At 45.8% G+C, this 21,024-nt stretch overlaps 1 long non-coding RNA gene across 1 annotated transcript in view; it reads right to left on the reverse strand.

Annotated features, from left to right (window-relative positions):
* The window catches only part of LOC142776283 (uncharacterized), a 367,738-nt gene that overhangs the window by 112,431 nt on the left and 234,283 nt on the right, over positions 1-21,024 (reverse strand). The window contains exon 2 of the long non-coding RNA XR_012887419.1: positions 11,800-11,880. This is a non-coding gene — a long non-coding RNA (uncharacterized LOC142776283). The remainder of the gene's footprint in view (positions 1-11,799; positions 11,881-21,024) is intronic.

The raw sequence follows: 21,024 nt of genomic DNA on the forward strand, positions 1-21,024 counted from the left end.
GCGGGTCTCCTGGCGAGAATCTAAGAAAAGACGACAGCTTGAGTGCGCCTTCCAACGAACAATGTGCGGCACCTAGTGGCGCAAGCAGCTTTACTGCTCTAAGCAACAACAGAGACTCTATGTGCCCAGATCTACGCTCACTTTTTTGCTATATTGCCTCATGTATTAAGTTTGTGTACGTTGTAGTGCCATTTTGTAATTCTTTGTGGTACGTGCACGTTAAAGACGTCAGACATTTTGCCTGTTTAGAATAAAAAAGTAAAACGATACATTTGGGTTATTCCTTCTGATAACATCGATGATAACTACGCGCTTTAAAGGAAAGAATTGGTAGTAGACGTAAGTCATGCGCAGAGCAGACGACAAAACGGATAGGCGAGTAGACCCAAGAATGTCGTAGAGCGCGTCCGTGCCGTTGCTATTGCCACGACGAACGGAGCCCCCCCCCCCCCCCCCCCCCGGGCTCTGTTCGAGGGCAGCGCTTCTCCTTCGCAGCAATCCTCCATTCGTAGCGCCATCTGGCAGACGAACCACGAAGCATGAAGCGGCGTTGCAAGATGTGTCCCTTGCAGATGAGTGGAGTCGGCGGTCTTCTCTCATCTTACTCGGTGATTTATAATTCTGAAACCATGGCTTTGATTCCATATGCACATACACAAACATTGTAATGTGTAGTATTTTTTTCTTCAGAAAGTTACTGGTCTGCATAAGTTCATTACATGGCCGAGTGCACTGCACTCTTGAATAGTCGGCTTGTGAACTGCATTTGTTTATGAACACACGGTTGTGAGGAGCAACGAACACTGCGATGCAGGGGTATACTTAGATAACAAGTAATTTAAACAGAAACATCCGCTTGGTACGAAAAAAGGTATCGTCAGTAAATTAACGTCGCAAATACAAAGCCGTGGTATCATTATCCACGACTCTGCGTCACAATTTGTGTATGATTCAACGATAGTGCCGTTACGTTACAAGCTCTAGAAATGCCTCAACTACTCACCGCAATGAGTCCACTCCTTAACAGCGCTGTAGACAAATTCGACCAGTAAATTTTTCACCCAGGGGACAGAAGCTCAATGATTGGTTCTGACGCGTACTGGAAGGTTGCTACCGCAAAGATTGATGAGGTTAACGAACGGCTCACGTTGGTGGAAACGGGTGCTGAGTGAACTGTGCAGACAATAAGCTCGCATTATGAGTCTACAGCAACGCATGCCCTCCTCTTGTCAGCTGGTGTCTCGGACCTGGAGTGTGACGAATTAGCTATGTCGCGACTCGATACGATCAGTTTTGACGAGACAATGCAGGATGCGAAACAATGAAGCATTGTTCAAGCAGACAAGCTTAACGTTACCAAGTGGCTCTGATGATTCAGCAGAGTGGCAGTTCTTCCCACTGCGACAACAGGCAGCTTGCAGCACTCTGACAAAATCTGCAACTGAACCGATTCAGGGAACGACATGAACTACTTGAAGTGCTAAAACCCTACTAGAGGGCCATCACCACATATTTCGTAGACGGCCACGAATCCCAAAAAGGCGACTTGGTGGACCGAATATATACAACATGCCATATCATGTTGTGATATGTCGACACGCAGAGGCTATAACACTACGTGCCATTATTACGGGGCAAGGCTTGGAGCAAGGCTTGGAGCCGACGAAGTGCAGTTATTACTGTCATTCAGTTGTCACAAAATTGTGCTGCCGAAATCAAATATTCCACCTCCAAATGCTCGTCGGACCAGAATGACTTCACCTACTAATATTTCTGTGGCTTCAACAGCAACAGGTCCCAACATAGAAAGATCCTGGCACTGCCTTTGTCGCTGCAAGTACAGTTTAGCTCAATGCCAGTTTAAGTCCTTATACAGCGTCTTTTGGGACTGATTTCCAGTTACAGTGGTCCTTCCTTCTCGAAAAAGGTTTCTGTGTGGATCACTTTATTACTGGCGCGTCAACTACGGAAGAAGCCATCACAGTGTACAAAGGAGCACGAAAAGTTTTCACTCATGTCTGTATGAAGCTGCGGAAATTGTCATGGTGCTCCGTGACATGCAACCACAGTAGTTTATTGAGGATAACGTTGCCATTGAGAGTGAAGCAGAATAAAATCACCTGATAAAAATTCTGGGAGTGCCGTTAGAGCGCAAAGCCCTCACACTAAAGCGTTGACGGCACACCCCACGGTCACCTTTGCAAAAAGCAGCCAGTCACAAAGAGCAATTCACTTCAAAATATAGTTATGGTCTACGATTACATTGGATCTTCATGATTTCACTACACAATAGGGAAGCTTTTTTTCAGAGATATCTGGAGGCGGATTGATGCGTGGGATGTCAAGCTACCATACGAAGCCAAACATTTATGAAACACTTGGAGCTCCATGTTGCCATGTGTCTATGCCCATGTTGCTCGCTACATGTTTCGGAAAGATGTAGCCCACCGCTGTCAGCTGACATGCAAACTTCGTTCAGTTGAAATGCCAGTTCTAAGGCTTATGGCACGTGCATCTACGCGCATGCACTTTCTGCCCACGCTACGATTGTCACAGGGTTGCTCATCTATAGGACTCGCGTCTCACCGCTGAAGACAACGTGCCTTCTCCGGCTGAAGCTTATGACCTGCATCATCTGAGTACGGCAATCCTATCACATAAATACACTGCCACTTCTTGAGGCTGTCTTCGTTGGATCCGAAGTAAGATAAGAGATCGGGGTCTATAAGTCAGCAACTGCGAAACCAAGTTTTTCAACGTTTGAAATCTAAGTTGGACGCACTTTAGCCACCCCTATGATCCTGCCGATCATTAATCAGCCGCGGTGTATGAGCAAGTGTTCCTGGAATCGTACAAGTGGTGACATGGGCACCTTTTTTTTCTTTCAGTTATAAGTAGAACATGGTTTTCAATCCCAGTTTTGAGGCACGACGACGTTTTCAAGGCAATAAAAAACACTGACCCACTATTTGAAACAGCTATACTATACAATGGTCTACGCAACTATTTTTTGTGAAATGGAATCGTGCATGTGAAAAACTTTAGCTCACCCAGTGGGCTATTGCGTGTCACAGCACTCGCGTTGCGGTTCGTTCACAACGCGTTGAGAAGGATCTCTTTCCACTGTTAACAACTTAGAAGTTTTCGACCTGCAGCGGAGCAAATGTTACTGGCTACGAGTCCTGAAATGTCAGTCCTTCAAAACCTAAATCTAATTTCGCGAGTGAAAAAAACAGCTGCTGTCAACGTCATTAACACTTCGTCTCACTACATTCGTAAGTGCAGAGGGACTGTTGTGTGTTCGTAGGGACGTGTACTTTCTCAAACCAGCTACTAACGTCAGGCATCACTTTTCTGCGCCTGCTCAGCACATTTTCTTAACACTGATCGTTCAATTACCTGCCCGTGCTCCCATGGGGGAGTATGCCCATGCTCTTCATCGTGGAGTCTAGCTCACGTTGACAGAACTTCAGGCGTGAAAAATTCTGGTTGCTGAAAGGACGGAAAACCGTAAACACTGCGTTTTCCAATGTCTGATTTGAAGAAAACGACGACTTGCGGCAGTGTCTGCCCTAGTGGTACCATAAGCGCGAAAGCGAGAGGCTCAGATTTCCCTGTTCGGCATCGACTGCTTCATGTGCGCGACACCGGGAACTCAAACGTGGCATCATTTCTGAAGTTTTCATGCCATGACTCGTGCTGGCTACCTCGAGCCCATACTTAACCAGGCGCTTCTTGCCTTTCGTAGATTCGGCACGTGTCGAGGTGTAATCAATGGATGTACTTGGACAATGCTCAGACTTCTCGTCACTGAGCGCAGGGTGTTAAAGCGCTGGTACCTGCACTCTAAAAGTATGCCACAACTGCACGGGTACAGTGAATACCTTTTCCCGAAAGAGCATTTTGGTGGGACGGATCCTACGGGCACTTGTTCTCCAGAGATGCTTTTGAGCGCACATTGGGGCGCTAAATCCTATATGCAGAGGGCCCCACGAGAACATTATGCGAAGTTGAAGCCTATATTAACAACAGACCGCAAGCCCACCTAGTGGACAACCCCAACGAGTTTCAACCTTTTTAACTCTGGTGCTCTTCCTGCTTGGAAAACGCGCTATCGCCCTATCGGAGGCGAGCACTACAGCATAAAAATTGACTCGTGTTGGGCTATAAAAACGTTTTTACTACGGGAAGTGTTTCAACATGGAGTTTTCGTGTGGTTGAAAAAATGCGTATTCATTAGATAGAGAGAGAGAGAGAGAATATAATGAGAGAAAGGCAGAAAGGTCAACCAAAAAAAGGAGCATACGGTTTGCTACCCTGTACTAAGGGAAGAGAGAATGAGTAATAAACATGAGAAATACAGAGAAAAACGATATAGAAGCGCGAAAAAGAAAAGCAAAAAAGTGAGCTGGGGTGCTATAGCCTATTAAATTGGCCACTACCACGCAAAAAGTTCAATAAGGCCCTCACTGACTTTCTGTGCGAAGACAGATTATGTCGCCTTTCAAGCACTGACTGTTATGACAAGGGTCTCTCGTCAAAACGAGCTAACGCAGCAGCTAGCTGTCGTCTTTGCACGTTGAAACAAGGACAGTGACAGAGAACGTGCTCTATCGTTTCATCGCTGCCGCACTAATGTTCGCAAGACACATTATCTTCCATTAGAGATCTCCTCAGATCATTGTAACACCGCATGGGCCAAGCTTCATCACAGATTCGTGTCGGCGACGTTCCTAAAGTGCACGAAGAAAACGCATCGCCGGCTTTCAGGAGACGGTGTCGCGAATAAAATGGGGTATTCAGAACTTACTCAATAAGTCTTGCAACTGACCACGTGGTGGAGCTCCCGGTAGAAAAGTTGTAAACAAGAAATAAAATGAGATCGATTGCATTGGTCCCCTCCCACCGGAGGATGTCCAAAAAATGTAGTGGGGCATGGTCTTGGGGTATGCGCGATAGAGGAGGACCAAGCTGGAGATTGGAGATAGTGTCCAGAGTTAATAGGTGAACAACAACAGTATCTTTTGCTCTACAGTAAAGGCTTCTTGTCGAACTACGATAGCCGGTGCAATTTTCTTTTAAGTGGTTTGCCTTTCGAGCAGATCAGCAACTTTCCGTTCAATGTACTCAATCACTTGCACATTACACTCACTGAGACGGACATTGTTTGTGTTGCGGGAACAAGTAACATGTCGATATATAACTGGTAGCAGTTGTACTCTCACCTGGTCTTACTATTATCTACCATATGTACAAGGAAACACAATTATATAGAAAGTAGTTAGTCCACACAATTGCATATAAAAGTGTACTCCAGCGAATTCCAACGATGCGTGCGTGCACAGAGGGTGGCCTGTAAGTGGTGAAACGCTCCTATGACAGAAAAACTTTGTGAATTTGGCTAGGGATGTGGCGCTTCATTTTGAAGCTCTAAAAAATATTTATCTGCAGCACGCTCACCATTGGCGCAGTTATTATAACGTCAGAGATGCGTTGGCCTTAGAGCAGTGGTGCTACCTGAGGGGTCGGTCAACATCAGCGTACACTATGTATGTTTGCATGCATGAAGCTTGCGTAAATCAGGTTAAAGTGGTCAGAATGTTTCTATTACTTTTTTTCTTTCCGGGTGGACCACGATCTCAGTGGCTGTTTTGTGCTGAGGCAAAAACGGCGCGTTTACTCAAAGCCAGCCAAAAGTTTGCTCGAACATAGCGTAGAACCGAGGTTTGACCTGGCTGCCACTCACTGTAAATCACAACATGGGCGCTCAAGAGAAAGAACGTGGGTTAAATTTAATTTAGGATCACTAGCACATGAGAGAGACAGAAGCATTTATATTAAAATGTTTATCAGCTCTTGTCAATAGAGAAATGCAAGCTCCTGTCAACACAGGCTGACAGCATTTCGCGCGCCACGTCGTGTTTTTTTTTTCTTTGCGCTACAAGGAGGACATTTAACTACGGGTTCAAGCGCAGTGCCTCGCAACACAATAAATATACAGTTACAAGCCGATCTAACGCGATGCATGCATGATGGGAAGGCTCTCATTATTTGGCTGAATCGGAAAGTTGTATCTATCTATCTATCTATCTATCTATCTATCTATCTATCTATCTATCTATCTATCTATCTATCTATCTATCTATCTTGCCGCCTACGGCTTTTGGCACTACTGGCCATTTCGATAATGGTATTGATACCAAAATTGGTATGGAATAACATGACTACATGACCAACACAAGTGAGTAGTCATAACATGAAAATCATGAGATGGTTGCCATGAATGTCACGATTTATATGTCATGGTCTTGCTGCTCTTGTGGGGGTTTCGTTCACATGACATATTTCAAAGCTAGTATGGTTCACATGACTGCATGACAAACATAAGTTACAGGCCTTAACATGGAAATCATCACATGTTTGTCATGTAACAACATGACTACATGCTACGCTCATGGTACACTCGTGGTCGTTTCGCTAGCTTCACGTATACCAAATTTGGCATTGCGTGACGTTAATGGATGACGAAAGTATAGGACTGGTGCAAACATGATAATGATGACATGCGTGTTATTTAAGAACATAACTGCATGCCACGCTCATGGTGCCTTCGCCGCTGTTTCGCTGGCTTTACGCATACCAAATTTGGTATCACGAGACACGAACGACCGACGAAGGTAAATGACACGTCCACATATATTTATGACAGGTGTGTCATAAAAAACATGACTACATGCTATACTTATGCTGCACTTGTGACCACTTCACTAGATTCACTTGCACCAAATTTGGTGTTACGTGATGTGAACGGGCGATTAACAGAAATGCCAGGCGCAAACTTGATAATCATGACATGGAAATCATGTACGGCATAATTTACAAGCCACACTCATGGTGCGCTTGCAGCCACTTCACCAGCTTCGTATACACCTTAGTAGGCATCGAGTGACGTCACCTTACTGCGAAAATGACTTACAAGTCCTAACATGCGAATGATGGCACGCAACGTTAGTGGTGCTGTCGTTACACGGCTGTAAACAACATACTTGCATCTTATCTGGATACATAAGTGCGCATAACATTTCTACTTGTGTTCACTGTGCACTACGTCCGTCTTCCTCGCAACGTTGTGCAGATTTTAAAGTGACCTATCAAGCGTTCTCATTCGTGCTTCTCATATCATCGATTCCCACAGTTCGTGAAATCTGCCACTTTTTTTCTAATCAAACCTTAAGAAAAATACAGATGCTACAGCGTGTGAATATGAATTACGGGATATAACAGAATGAAACACAGTTCTCATGTAACACGAAGAAATGACAGTTCTTTTTGTGTTAAGGAGAGAGGTGGGGAACCATACACAGTTCCCAATTTACATAGTTCAGCACCCTATTGATTTGGCGCTAACTTCCTTTTCGTGCTTCACTCACTCCATGCAAAAGCCCATTTCTTTCTCTCCTTGATGCGGCAGGCGGCTGCTCGATTTCGTCTAGCTAAAGTAACCGAAATTTTGTTTTAAAATTTCGTATGAATGACACGTTTTTGGGAGACGAAAACTCCTCTCTGCGTAGCTCAGTGCTCACTAGCACAATCGAATAGTCATTTAAAACTTTCACCGCACAGCCTCTTCGGTAGTGCACACTCTTGAGCCTAGTTTCTTTTTTTAGGTTACTGTTGCATGCATCATGCATGAACCAAAACCTTACGAAGATCCAGCGCCAAGTCCAAACGCCATGAAGCTCGTGCGGACTATATAATGGTTGAAAGACCTCGCGCCACAATCAGGCTGAACTCATCCAGCCATGAGCCTACTACCGTAGTCCTCATCGATACATGTCCTCGTTTCCAAAATGACTGATGTGGCTTGCCATTTGACGCTTTGTCTTCTTTACCCGCCTCACGAGACGTTGATTGGCATTTATCTCTAACTTAAGTCGCTTGACATCGGGCTCTATGAACTGCGCTGCTATCCCGTGGTGAAGCTAACCCAGGAAAATTCCACAGTGCGCACTCGGTATTGACCGAGCTCGCACCGAATCCCGCCAATTCGAGCATTGTGGTGCTGCACATTTGCCGCGGCCACCACTGGGTGCTACCACCGCGCTTTTTAGAAGGCTAAAATTGTAAAGTATAGCAACGCTAGCGCGCGCGTCATATCACAAGCGCCAATAATCGTGTTTAAAAAAAAAATAAATCATCACGTGCGCTTACGTATATAGCTTCTTTACCTTTTGTAATCCTCCACTGAGATGGTCCGCTCTGCGCAGTTGCTCGCGGCGGTATTCTCGTAGTACTCGTTCTATAGATTCGAGCGCATTGGTCCAGACAGACAGGGTGGAAAAGCGCATGAATAGGGCGAAAAAACCCTGAAGCTGTGTTCGTATACTTCTGTGACCTAAATACCTGGGAAAAGACGTTATGTGAAGCATGCGGAGGGAAGGTGACCGTGTTGCATTTTTTTTTGTTGAGCGACACGTCGTGAAGTGACGCTAAATATATGTACAAATGTTGCACGCACAGACTTATGTTGAAGAGTTGCAGATGTTTATATAACTAGCTGTTTCCACTTGCGCAATGACGCCAAGTGGAACATGCGTATTGGAAACACCAGAAGCCTATATAAAGCGTTGATGTTCGCGAAGATACTGGCCCTCGAAGCTGCCACATGAATGAACTTCAGCAACTAATCACAATTGACGTTAACCCAACGTGAACGCTGTAGCAAAGAGGCGCATATGTAATGTTTACAAAATTGGGTAGGCAGTACTACAACCCATGTTGGTGTTTCACGAAGATTAGCGTTCATTTGAAAAGTAGTTCCGAAACCTGGCATAGCTCTGTGATAAAATGCTTCATTGCCACGCAGAAAGGTTCGATTTGATTCCAGCTGAGATGCTGACATTTATTTTTTGCATTCGTCGGCTCGACGCTAGCGATGTCGGTTATTTCTGGACGCTCGCACGTTCAAATTTCTCATGTGTGTTCTCGTCGTTCCTTGTTGGATACTAAGTGTCAATCCCCTGTGGCACATACCTGCATACCAGCAGCACATACCTGCCCGTGAGTATGTGCCACTGTCTGGCGGGAAGTGTTCGATATCACGCGACGGGATTGTGACATTACTTGTGTCTTGACCAGCGCGTTATATTCGTCAAACCATCTCACCCTCCCCCCCCCCCCTTCCTGCTAGTTTTGGTTTACACCAGGTGAAGGGCGTGACCACGAGAGCACACAAACTCATTGATTTATTTGATTGATATGTGAAGTTTAACGTCCCAAAGCCCCTATATGATTATGAGAGACGCCGTAGTGGAGGGCTGCGGAAGTTTCGACCACCTGGGGTTATTTGACGTGCACCAAAATCTGAGCACACGGGCCTACAACATTTCCGCCTACATCAGAAAGGCAGGTGCCGCAGCCGGGATTTGAGCCCACGACCTGCGGGTCAGCAGCCGAGTACTTTAGCCACTAGACCACCGCGGCGGGCCAGCACCCAAACGCAAGCGGCTAGATAGATGTATATGCTCAAAGTTGCCGAAGTTCACTAAAAAAAGCTTCGCATTTAAAATAATTTTGCCGCACTCTAATCGTAAAAAAATAAGCTCTGATACTTCCAAGATTACAAGATTACTTGAAAAAGTGTTTCAGGGCTCTTTAAGAGACACGAAGCAAGCAGAATCGATGGAGAAGCAAGCAGACAAGGGGCACTTCCATAATAATTCACCCACTCCTTCCTAACCTCAGCAATTTATTTAGTTTCTTACAATGCCGGGTTACCATCAGCCGCAGAGAAAGCGTTCTATGGTGGTGAACCATTCATGGTAAACACAATGCCACTTCACTCTTACCATCGATTTTAGAATCGCTCTGACCGTTTTCATATTACGGAGATATTCCCGTCAGACCTCTGTCATGGTTGTGAAAAACGCACCTAATCTATCAGGCTTATCACTGCGCCGCAAATCCGCACGCTTATGCCTGTTACGCGGAATTGATTTCCATAAGCCGATTTTAAAGGCTACTTCCCTCAATTTTTCTCCTCAAGTTTTCTTTTCGCACTTAAATTCAAAGCACAAAGAAGGCTAACCATTTTTTCGGACCCATTATGAAAATCATATCTGTATTATTGCATATAGTACTCATTGTCCTATATTCTATATTGATTATCCTATGAAGAATTGATTCGACCACCCCGAACCCCGCCGCTACTGTCCAACGTGGCCTAACTTCAGAACCACTGCACTGAATGTTCGTTAGTTTTGAAATTTTGTATTAATAATTTATTGAATTTCACGTACAGAAACGTCATGCCATTATGAAGCACGCGTATTTTATATCAACGTTGACTTGCTTGTTGTTTCATTTGATGTGTTCGTGGACACCAGTGTACGCCAGTATACTGGCCTGTAAATGAGGTCGAAATATAACATAGAGTACGCACAAAGATGTTTCTTTTCTGTGTTTTGCTACACAAAGAGAAATGCATGACCACTAATTTTTGTTATACTCGCGTGGGCTCTGAGCTTATTTGACAGCACTAACTCACATGACAGATAGATAGATAGATAGATAGATAGATAGATAGATAGATAGATAGATAGATAGGTAGATAGATAGATAGATAGATAGATAGATAGATAGATAGATAGATAGATAGATAGATAGATAGATAGATAGATAGATAGATAGATAGATAGATAGATAGATAGATAGATAGATAGATAGATAGATAGATAGATAGAATTATACTACACAGTATAATTAGGAATCAACTCGAATTGAGTTCCATGCAGAAGACTAAAGAAAGAATTCTGAGAATGTCAGAAGAGACGCAGCCTCTGCTTTGAAGTTCAGAAATTTGATTAAAAAAAAACAAGTTCTTAAATGCGCGTGTGCTTGAGCTTAGTAAAGGAAAATTTGTGCGTGCGTGTCTCTGTTGTCTGCACCCCACTGCTTTTATCATCGTTTTGCCACTTTCACAACAAAGTAAAATGAAAAAAAAAGTGGCGTGTATAAGGTAGTTTCGCATTTTTTCAGGGGTTCACTGGTGATGACAGTAAAAGTTTTGCCTCGACAAAAAAATATTATAAATCGTCATCTCCTTAATATATGTAAGTACACTGCCTGTACAGTGCGACTGTATAGAGAAAATATTTTCTATCGTAAACAGGGCGCTTCCTCGTAGATACTAAATGTGAAACTAGTGGGGAGGCAGCAAATTCTCGCGGGATTATACAGAAAAAGGCCGTGCGCCCCTGATGGCAAAAGAACTGAGTGTGCACAAACAGTTGATCAAGCGCACAAAGACTCCAAGAATATGTTTATTTGTTCGGGGAGGGGGGGGGGGGGCTGACCTCAGAGTTACGTACCAAAGCAGCACACAGATTGCAGAACAGGTGTCGAAAGTATTCGGTTCTGCCGCTTCACTAACGGGAACATTTAACCTGTGTAGCTCATTTGAATGAAATCGAGGCACAGCATGATACAGAATTAAGCAGAGGGCAACAGGATCCTTAAAATAGTCCTTCGAAGAAGCAGTGACTTGTGGTTTATACAATAGAGACAAAACTGTTAAATAGGATGAAATAGCCGCAGAAGGAACAGTCACACTCACAAAAACATAAAAAAAGAAAAGGGACACGGTTGATGGCTCTTAGATCCAGCATTCGTATCCCTTCCAGATATTTGAAATTTTAGGTTTGAGTATTTCACAAAGACATAATGAATGGGCAGAAAAAGCAAAGTGTAAAAGTTTTTTCTTGTTCTTCCTGTGGTTTAGTCAAAAACAAGGCACTTTACCTGGTTTGGCTACGATGACTTGATTTTTTCACTCAGCACGAACCATCAAAGTGCGCTCATCTGATCTGACAGCAATGTATTCTGTAAGAAGAAAGAAAACGGCAATTAGAAAAACGGACCATGCGCTATGGATAGCAAAATAATCAACATGTAAATTACAAAAAAACACTTTGCGAATCCGATGGAGGCATTGAATTACAACAACACCATGATATTCCTGCAAGATAATGATGTCTATAACCATATGTTGCGTTTGATGTTCGCAGGTCCTCACAAACAACCCTGCAAACAAACAGAAAAACAAACAAAACATACTACCTTCTGGGGCGGACATTGCCCATAAAGGTAACGAACATCTCGAATGAGGCCTCGTGATAATGGTAAGCACCATTTACGGTCGTCGCTGGCAATGACCTGGTTGGCAGTCGTCCCTTGCTCATCGAGCATCATTCAGCCTCATCAGCGAATGGTCATTTCGATAAGCCGAAAAGGGGCTTCATGCATGACGTGCACCTGATGACAACGCGCCTTTAGTGCGGTCGTTACAACGCACGTATGAGTTTGCTCTGACCATATATATAAAGAGGGACAAATCGATCCTAAATGCGCTGGATGGCGCTAGGTCATCGTATGCTATGAGAAAAAAGAGTGGCGTGATGGAAATGAGAGCGAGAGGAAATGATTATGAGCAAGCTTATTCCGGCAGTACGACAAGGTGGCTCATGGGCCACAACGGGTGAGTGTTTCACACAACTTCGACGCCTTTGTCACATCGGAGAGTGCATGACTAATCGATGTTCGCATCACTCCAGGACAATATTGTAGGCCGCCATTTCCTGACTTCTACCCCCCCATCCCCACCTTAAATAAATAGAATAAAAACTTCACAAAAAAAGTACATAGCAGTTATTCAAGTTTTTGATGTCTAGAGCCATTGAAATAGTCTTTTTTCGCATATGTCTTCTACTTAAACGCATCAGGTTCATGCCTCTGGGTTTTCGGAAGCGGCATTTCAGACTTTGCTGGTTTGTGGTGGCGTCTTCTTACGTGACCTCTCTCTTGAGACTTGGTGGGTGTTTATCCTATCGAAGGTATGGACTTACGCTTCTTCATTATTCGATGATAAGCGCTTTTTTTCTGTGTTTTGTTTTCTCATGCAAACACAACGAGGTTGGAGTCTTTAGTCTATTGTACAAGCGTGGTGTTAGGCTATCGCTCAAGTCTAAACTTCCTGCGCCGAGCAGGAAATCCAGGATGATGAAAACAGTTTTCTTTCTATTGACGCGGGAGCATCAATATTTCCTTCCCAGTCAAACCGCGCGAGACAGACATCAACTGAAAGTACCTTCAGAATCGTGAAGTCGCGTGTGTGAGCGTCGAAAATATGGCGAACGCCGAGTAAAAAAAATGGCGGAGCATTTCCAGCTGTAGACCATCCGAAGGAACACAAAGAGGCGAGCTTTCTGCAGCAAATGAGAATGTATGGGCATGGACACCAGTGCGTATTACATTCTGGCGAGTGCAGTATACAAGCATGAAATTCAATCGCCGGAAAGAGCGTTGAAGCTATGATATATCGAGCGTTCCCATTTACGCCATGGTGCCTGGTTTTCAGATCAGCGTCGTGTACTAGAAATAAGAGCCACAGTGGCTTTCACGGATATCACCCCGGAGCCCCTCCCATATCTGGCGCACACTGCGCCGAGCAAACGAGCTTCGGTCTGCAGCAAACCTCTTCAAACATTCAGGTGTCCCCACATGGCTTTCTTTCTTTCTTTCTTTCTTTCTTTCTTTCTTTCTTTCTTTCTTTCTTTCTTTCTTTCTTTCTTTCTTTCTTTCTTCCTTTCTTTCTTTCGTTCTTTCTTTCTTTCTTTCTTTCTTTCTTTCTTTCTTTCTTTCTTGCTTGCTTGCTTGCTTTATTTCTTTGTCGGGATGTCAGCAGTGAAAGGGAAGAGAGGGAAGGGTAGTGGGAAGGGGTAGCTGTTTTCATTCTAAATCGTGTGGCTGCAGGTAGCAGCGCGTAGAAGCACGGTGCTTCTTGCGTTCGTTGAGAGCAAAGCGAGAATGGTCACCCAGGCTGCATGAGGCGTTGCGTGCAACGTGGTTGCGTGCGAGCGGGGCTGACAGAAGCGGCTGCAAAGGAAGAAAAAGCGTTTCCCTTTTAGGAGTGCGAGTGCTATCTGGGGCTGCTCCCTATGCAAAGCCGATACGGCCATGGCGCTGCGGAAATCCATTCCGAGAGAAAAGCGCAACAGGACACGTTGGAGCAAGTCAGCTCACTTTGCCCTTTTGTCAACGTGCAGCTTTTGTCGAAATAGAGACGCCAGCGCTAGCGCTCTTATTTCTTGTCTCCTTTAGTTTTTCGCCTCCTCCTTGGCACGTGCAGACTGTAAATGCGTCGCAGCTGCCAGCTCCCCGAGGTGTGCACCGATCGAAGCCGCTGCCCTCTTCCCAGACGCGCACGTCCAAGTAACGAGATGGGTATGCGAAATCGAGATGCTGCTTGCGTGGAACGAAGTATAGCATCTACAGAACGCCGTAAAAAAAAACTTGCCGGCGATAAAAGTAATTGTGCACGTGTTGCAGCCATTTAGTTTGTTTTCCGAGAGACCAGTTAGAGAAATACACGAACAGGGTAGTATTTATAAATAATGTGCTATGATTGTTTTCGAGATAATTATAAGAAAAACTTACTCGACCCCTTGTCCATTTCCTTCAGAAAATTCAGAGAGGAAAAAAATTCTTTTTCTTGTCCTAAGCTAAAACCTTTTCCCCATTTAACCATAAGATGACATCTCAGTTTTTCGTCTCAGGGCACCTACTCTTTTCTTAGGGTGACGTCATCAGGTGATGACAATTTTTCTTAAAAATCATTCGTGCTGCCACCGGGAACTGTCACATTTCGCGTTTAATGAAGCATCAAAGACTTTCGCCCGAAAATAATGTCTGAAGTTCTTGCATGCCAAAATCATGTTATGATTCTAAAGCACGCTTTTGAAAGAGCATTGCAGATTATTCTGAACTTCTGGGGTTTTACAACGTACATCCAAATAGAAGAACACGCGCGTTAAATCATTTTCAAGCAGTCGCTGTGGACGAATGACCCTTTCATATATACTTGTCGTGCATCGACTCATTGATCAATTGATATGTGGGGTTTAAGTTCTGAAAACCACCATATGATTATTAGAGACGCCATGGTGGAGAGCTCCGGAAGCTACAACCACCAGGTATTTTTTAACGTGCACCCAAATCTGAGCATACGGGCCCAAAGAATTTTCACCTTCATCGACAATGCAGCCACCGCAGCCGGGATTTGATCCCGCGACCTGCGGTTAAGCAGCCGAGTACCTTAGCCACTATACCACAGTGGCGGGACGTCCATCAACGGGGGGAAAATGAAATGTATGACCTGTTAAAGCAATCTTCTTTTTCGGCGTAAAAGGTTTGTGCTACTGTGTCACCATTTAAAATAATAAAACAGATGCAGCTGCAAACGAAAAAATGCGGGGTGGCAATCACTATACAAAAAAGGTATTCGCTCAGAAGCGTGATTCAGCGATGTAAATGCTTGGTTCGTAATTTGTTTTCGTCGTACGACACTGGACTGAAATGGCCTTCCCAGTCCTCATAGCCACCATGTATCTACCAACTTTTGCAGAGAAAGGGAGAGTACTAGTTTCCCCGCAAAAACTGTTGTTTGTGACTTCTACTTGTTATACCTATGCCTTATGCATGCAAACATTGATGAGGGTCCATCAGATAATAAAGTGAAGTGAAGGGAATGTTAAGTAGGCTGGTGTAGAACTTCCATTTTTATTGAAAAATGCCAACACAGCGACAAAGAAAATCACGGGAAAATGGCATCGCAACCACATGCAGTGGCAGCGTTAAATAGTTTCGTTACGATCAACGCTAGAAACTGTTTAGTTACTAGCGTCAAACACTGCGCGAAAGATGTCCCAGCCACAACAGAGCAGTATTTCAGTGGGTGCAGAAAGCCGCATCACACTGTGTGGCCTTCAGAAGGAATCTGAAGGGGTTGTTCTGACGAGACGAGGGAGTTAGCGGGTAATATGGCACTGTTTAGGTGGGAAATTCGCCACGAGCCTCGTAATGAATTTTATTTTCCAATTTTTCTCCGAGAAAGAGTTTGCCGTCAACATAGCGAAGTATACATCGTGTAAGCAAAAAATGATAGAATTGGGAAGCATAACATGTCAACCGTTCTTCCGCTACAGGTAGTGAAAACCTGGGTGAATGCGGCACACGCATATATGTTTGTAAATACCCGCAAGCTACCTTCAGCATTCGCCGTAGATAATTTGAAGGCAAAAGACATTATTTTCGTTCTCACTCTACGTGTTGACCCTCCCTAGTCCGCTAACGAACGCTGTCTGCTGCTAACGTGATTTGACACTGCCTCCGGGATCGGATGATTCACAAGCTTTATGCAACTTGAGGGTATTTGCACTGCCTCCATGATCAGCCAACCTCTGACCAAGCGATGTAGTTATGTGATGACGTCGCGAAATGTGGCGTCAACCACATTTTGGGTCAAACACATCTTGTGACGTCATGATGGTGTCGTGGTGATGTCAAAAATTTTGCCAGTCTGGACATCATAATGGCGTCGTACGGTGACGCCTTGACATGATAATTTTCTTTTACGTCACTCGTGTCACTGCCGATGGTCAGTTTTCGCGCTTGATGAGGAATGTAAGTAAGGCGTTCGCCTCGAAATAATACAATGATTTACTTCGATACAGTGCTATTGTCGCCAAAACGTCGACCGCTGCTGCCTCCTTAAATGCCTAAGATATAATGCAGTAAGAATATCAGCGAATGAATGGGCTCCAAATTACTGTCGGCAGGCGTTTAGTTCTTTCATGGACGTGAAATACTCGCGGCCTGCGTCGATGAATAAAATGCAGCAAAATGCTTGACCCTTGAAGAATATTGGGAGAAAAGGGTTCTTTCTGTAAGTGTGAAATACTGTAAACTACATCCCATATTCGTGACTACAGAAGCGTGAACACATGACGGGCGCTTACTAAAGCCTGCGAAAACAAAAACAGTGACTGTTGCCACACGGCTTATTGAGGGGCTGAGTGAACGTGGTGACGTCCCCTTCAGTGCTGCACGTCATCTGCATGTGAACAAGGCTCCCGTGTGAAAGCAAAACCACCTTGTTTTGTTCTGCAGCGTTTTTATTGTGGTGGACATTTCTTGCTCTTAAAATGAAGGAATGATGCAACACCAGAGAACAACAAGCATCAGTGCAGAGTAAGGCACCACAAGATGGGTGCTCGAGCTCCACCATCTTCCTCGTCCTGTGGCTACCTCAAATTTTCCACCTGCCCATTAGGTTCGCCCAATAAACCTCTTTACATTTGGTGGATCGTGCTGGGTAACCACATCGCCTACATCCTGGAACTCCGATCCCGCACCCTGCCGTAAACCATCCAAGTTGACGCTGCCCAACAAACTGTACCTCTCGGGGCCGCTACTTGCCCTGGCACGGTTCACCAGTGAGACCCCTCGATCTTTGCAGGCACCGAAGACCAGGATGTCGAGGACTGGCTGTCATCATACGAAAAAGTCAGTGGGCGCAACAGGTGGAATGGGGCTGCTAAGTTGGGCACTGTCAATTTTTATCTCACCAACGCGGCCAAGCTGTGGTATATGAATCACGACACCGAGTTCGCGGACTGGTCCGCCTTCAAGGAGGTGATATGTGCCGTTTTGGTCGCCCTGCTTTGCGGAAGCTACGCGCCGAACAACGCCTGAGTGCACGGGCACAGGAGCCAGGTGAAACTTTCACCTCATATATAGAAAATGTGATCGATCTCTGCCGGCGCGTCAATGCTTTCATGAGCAAGAGTGCAAAGATACAGCACATTACGAAGGGCGTCGACGATGACGTTTTTCAGATGCTTCTCGCGAAGTCTCCTAGCACTGTGGCCGGAGTAGTGGCTTTGTGTCAAAGCTATGAAGAATCGCGGAGGCAACGAGCTCAGACGCGAGCTGGACGTCTTGACTGAACAGACAAACCTTATCGCACAAATGAAAGCCTTCGTGCGAGAGGAAGTGTCTCGGCAGCTCTCTCTACTGCCTTTTGCTCAACGCCAGGAGCTCTCGCAGCAACAGCCACTGCGACAACCACCACCATTGTCTCCCATGCTCCGGCATGTGGTCCAGGAGCAGATTTCTGAGGCTATACCGGTGTTCTTGCAGCAGCCTCCAGTACGTCACCACGCCTCTTACGCGGAGGCACTAAAGCGGCGGCAGCTAACCCAGCCCCCACCATTCCAAGGACTGCCCCATACCTCAGCCCCGACTCAGCCGTCCACAGTCTGGGCTTTTCCCATTGCTACCACAGCCTCAACTCACCCGTCCGCTGCATGGGCTGCTCCCCTCATCGCCAATACTTGGAGAACGCACGATAACCGGCCTATCTGTTTTGCGTGCGGGTGTCCTGGCCATATCGCCCGATACTGCTGTCGTCGCGTGCCGGGATACGCAGACGCCCGGGCACAGAACAGCTTCATGGACCTTCCTCCATCTCGTCTGGAAAATTCGGATCCTCAGTCAAGCTCGTCTTCACGGGAATGTCTGCGTACTACGTCTGGACGCTCACCTTCACCCCGTCATCGCTCCCTGTCACCCATCCGTCGTCGGCCAGCTCCTGAACACGAGGGAAACTAATCGCCGCAGTTCGGGAGGCAAGAACTGCGCTGTCGGAATGCTCAAGCCCTCGGACATTGCCGTCGAATATTGTCAAAGTTTTTGTAGAATTTATTCGAGCATATACTCGAGTTGATACCGGTGCTGCCGTTTCCGTGAAAGACGCTAAACATTGCCGCAAGCTCCGAAAAGTGACTACGCCTCTTGTTGCGACCGGAGTTTGCAGGCACCAGAGGTCCGTGATTAAGTTGTCGAGGCAGGAGGAAGAGAGACTTGAAGAGCGTTTATTTACATTATATAAAGGTGAGCTCTCGTAAATGAAGAGCTCTTTCTTACATGGCGAGCATTCGAATCTGGCGTTCCTCTACAAGGCGCTTCTACGAATGAGCCGGGTGGCTCATTATAAAAGTTATGTGCTCCCTAGATCCCTAGATCAGGGAACACGTGCAGATGGTACTGTACAATCAAAGATCACACACAAGCGACGAGGGTGAAGAGCATGCACGGCCCACGTGAACGTCCAATATTGAGCCGTGATCACTGCAATCCAAGGTGGCACCAGCGGGGCTCTTCCTCGTCGTGTGTGTGCCGCTGGTCGAGGGGTCCCAAACTCATGACAGCATACATCAAAGGCTCCGCCGATCTGTTCACTCAATTAGCGAGGCGGTTCGCGACAGTCGCCGCAGCAACTTTCAAGGAAGCTGCCACACTTGTCGTCTCCCGAACCAATTACGGCGTCGTGGCGACATGACGCCTAACCCTCCGTCTAGGAGGGACAATAACTGGTGGCGGTCGGCTACCTGTTTGAGGATCCAAAGAGCGCTGCTCCCTCGTCAGCTCTGGGGCGATTCACAACACTCTTTATATGATGTCCTTGCAAAAGCGAAAGCATGGGGACCCGGTTCAGCCTGTAGCCGCCTGTACTGTCCGACTAATCATCGCGAAAAACCACTACACTGTTGAGTTTATTGTCTTTGCGTCATGCTCACACGACATCATACTTGAATGGGATTTCTTATTGGGTAACGACGCCGTTATCGATTGCGCAAGATCGGAACTTGAACTTTTCCCGTTTTACGACCAACCAACCGACCGCATTTAGCCCGCCGTACACAAACTCGTCGTCAAAGAAGGCACTGAAATTACTCCGACAGCAGCTGTGTTGCTCCCCGTGTTCTGTGACGGCATTAGGGACGAAGCTGCATTCTTTGAACCATCAAGCCTCTCTCTTAGTCGAAGATCACTTATTCTGCCTTATTAACCCTCTCCATTTCTGAAGGAAACAGTGCTCTTTGTCTCATCAATCTCTTTCCGTATCTCGTCGAACTGTTTCAAGGTGAATCTCTTGGACACGTGCTAGCCATTGATAAAGAACAAATTTTTTAACATGCCGCCAGACTGTTCCGGAAACTACGGCGCTATCAGTGCCCTCAACCCTTCAGATGTACCACCTTCCGAGCTTTTCAATTCATCAATCGCCGATGGACTATCGCCGTCTGAACGCTCTGAGCTTCTGCAGCTGCTCTATCAGTTCCGTGAATCCTTTGACGTTGCTCACCCTACCTTTGGCCGAACTCCAAGTTTTTTGGCTGCATCAACACAGGTTCCAACACACCAGTACGACAGCGATCATACCATGTTTACACCACGGAACGGCAGGTTGTCACCGAACAGGTTGACAATATGCTCAAGCGCGACGTTATCCGACCTTCCCAAAGTCTATGGGCATCACCTGTCGTTTTTGTTAAGAAGAAGGATGGTACGATTCGCTTCTGCGTTGATTACAGGCGCCTAAATAAGATCACTCGCAAAGACGCGTATACCCTTTGCCCAGGATTGATGACGCCCTTGATTGCTTACAAGGTGCCGAGATTTTTCGTTGTTAGATTTGCGTTCGGGGTATTGGCAGGTGCCCTTAGCAGATGCCGATCGTCCAAAAACAGCCTTCGTGACACCGGTTGGGCTATATGAATTCAATGTCATGCCCTTTGGCCTCTGCAATGCACCGGCCACATTCGAGCGCATGATGGACTCGGTTCTTCAGGGTTTGAAATGGAACACATGCCTTTGCTACCTCGACGATATCGTCGTCTTTGCACCCGATTTCGCAACACATCTTGTACGCCATAAACATGTCTTCACGTGTCTGAAGAATGCGCAGCTCCAACTCAATCTCAAAAAATGCCATTTCGCTGCTCGGAAGCTCACCATTCTCGGTCACGTCGTATCAAAGGATGGCGTTGTTCTCGAACCGGCTAAACTACGCGCTGTCGCTGAATTCACCAAACCGACGACTGTAAAACAGTTACGCAGCTTCGTAGGATTATGCTCTTACTTTTGTAGATTTGTGCGCTACTTTGCCTCCATAATTGCCCCTTTGACCTAACATTTAAGCAGTGCCAACGACATCTCGTCATGGTCTTCCAACAGCGATCACGCATTTACCACTTTTCGCCGTCTCCTGACATCACCGCCCATATTGCACCACTATGATCCCACGGCTGCAACTGAAATCCATACACCGCCCATATTGCGCCA

The sequence above is a fragment of the Rhipicephalus microplus genome, chromosome X (genome assembly GCF_043290135.1).
Source record: "Rhipicephalus microplus isolate Deutch F79 chromosome X, USDA_Rmic, whole genome shotgun sequence".
In the NCBI taxonomy this organism is placed as follows: domain Eukaryota; kingdom Metazoa; phylum Arthropoda; class Arachnida; order Ixodida; family Ixodidae; genus Rhipicephalus; species Rhipicephalus microplus.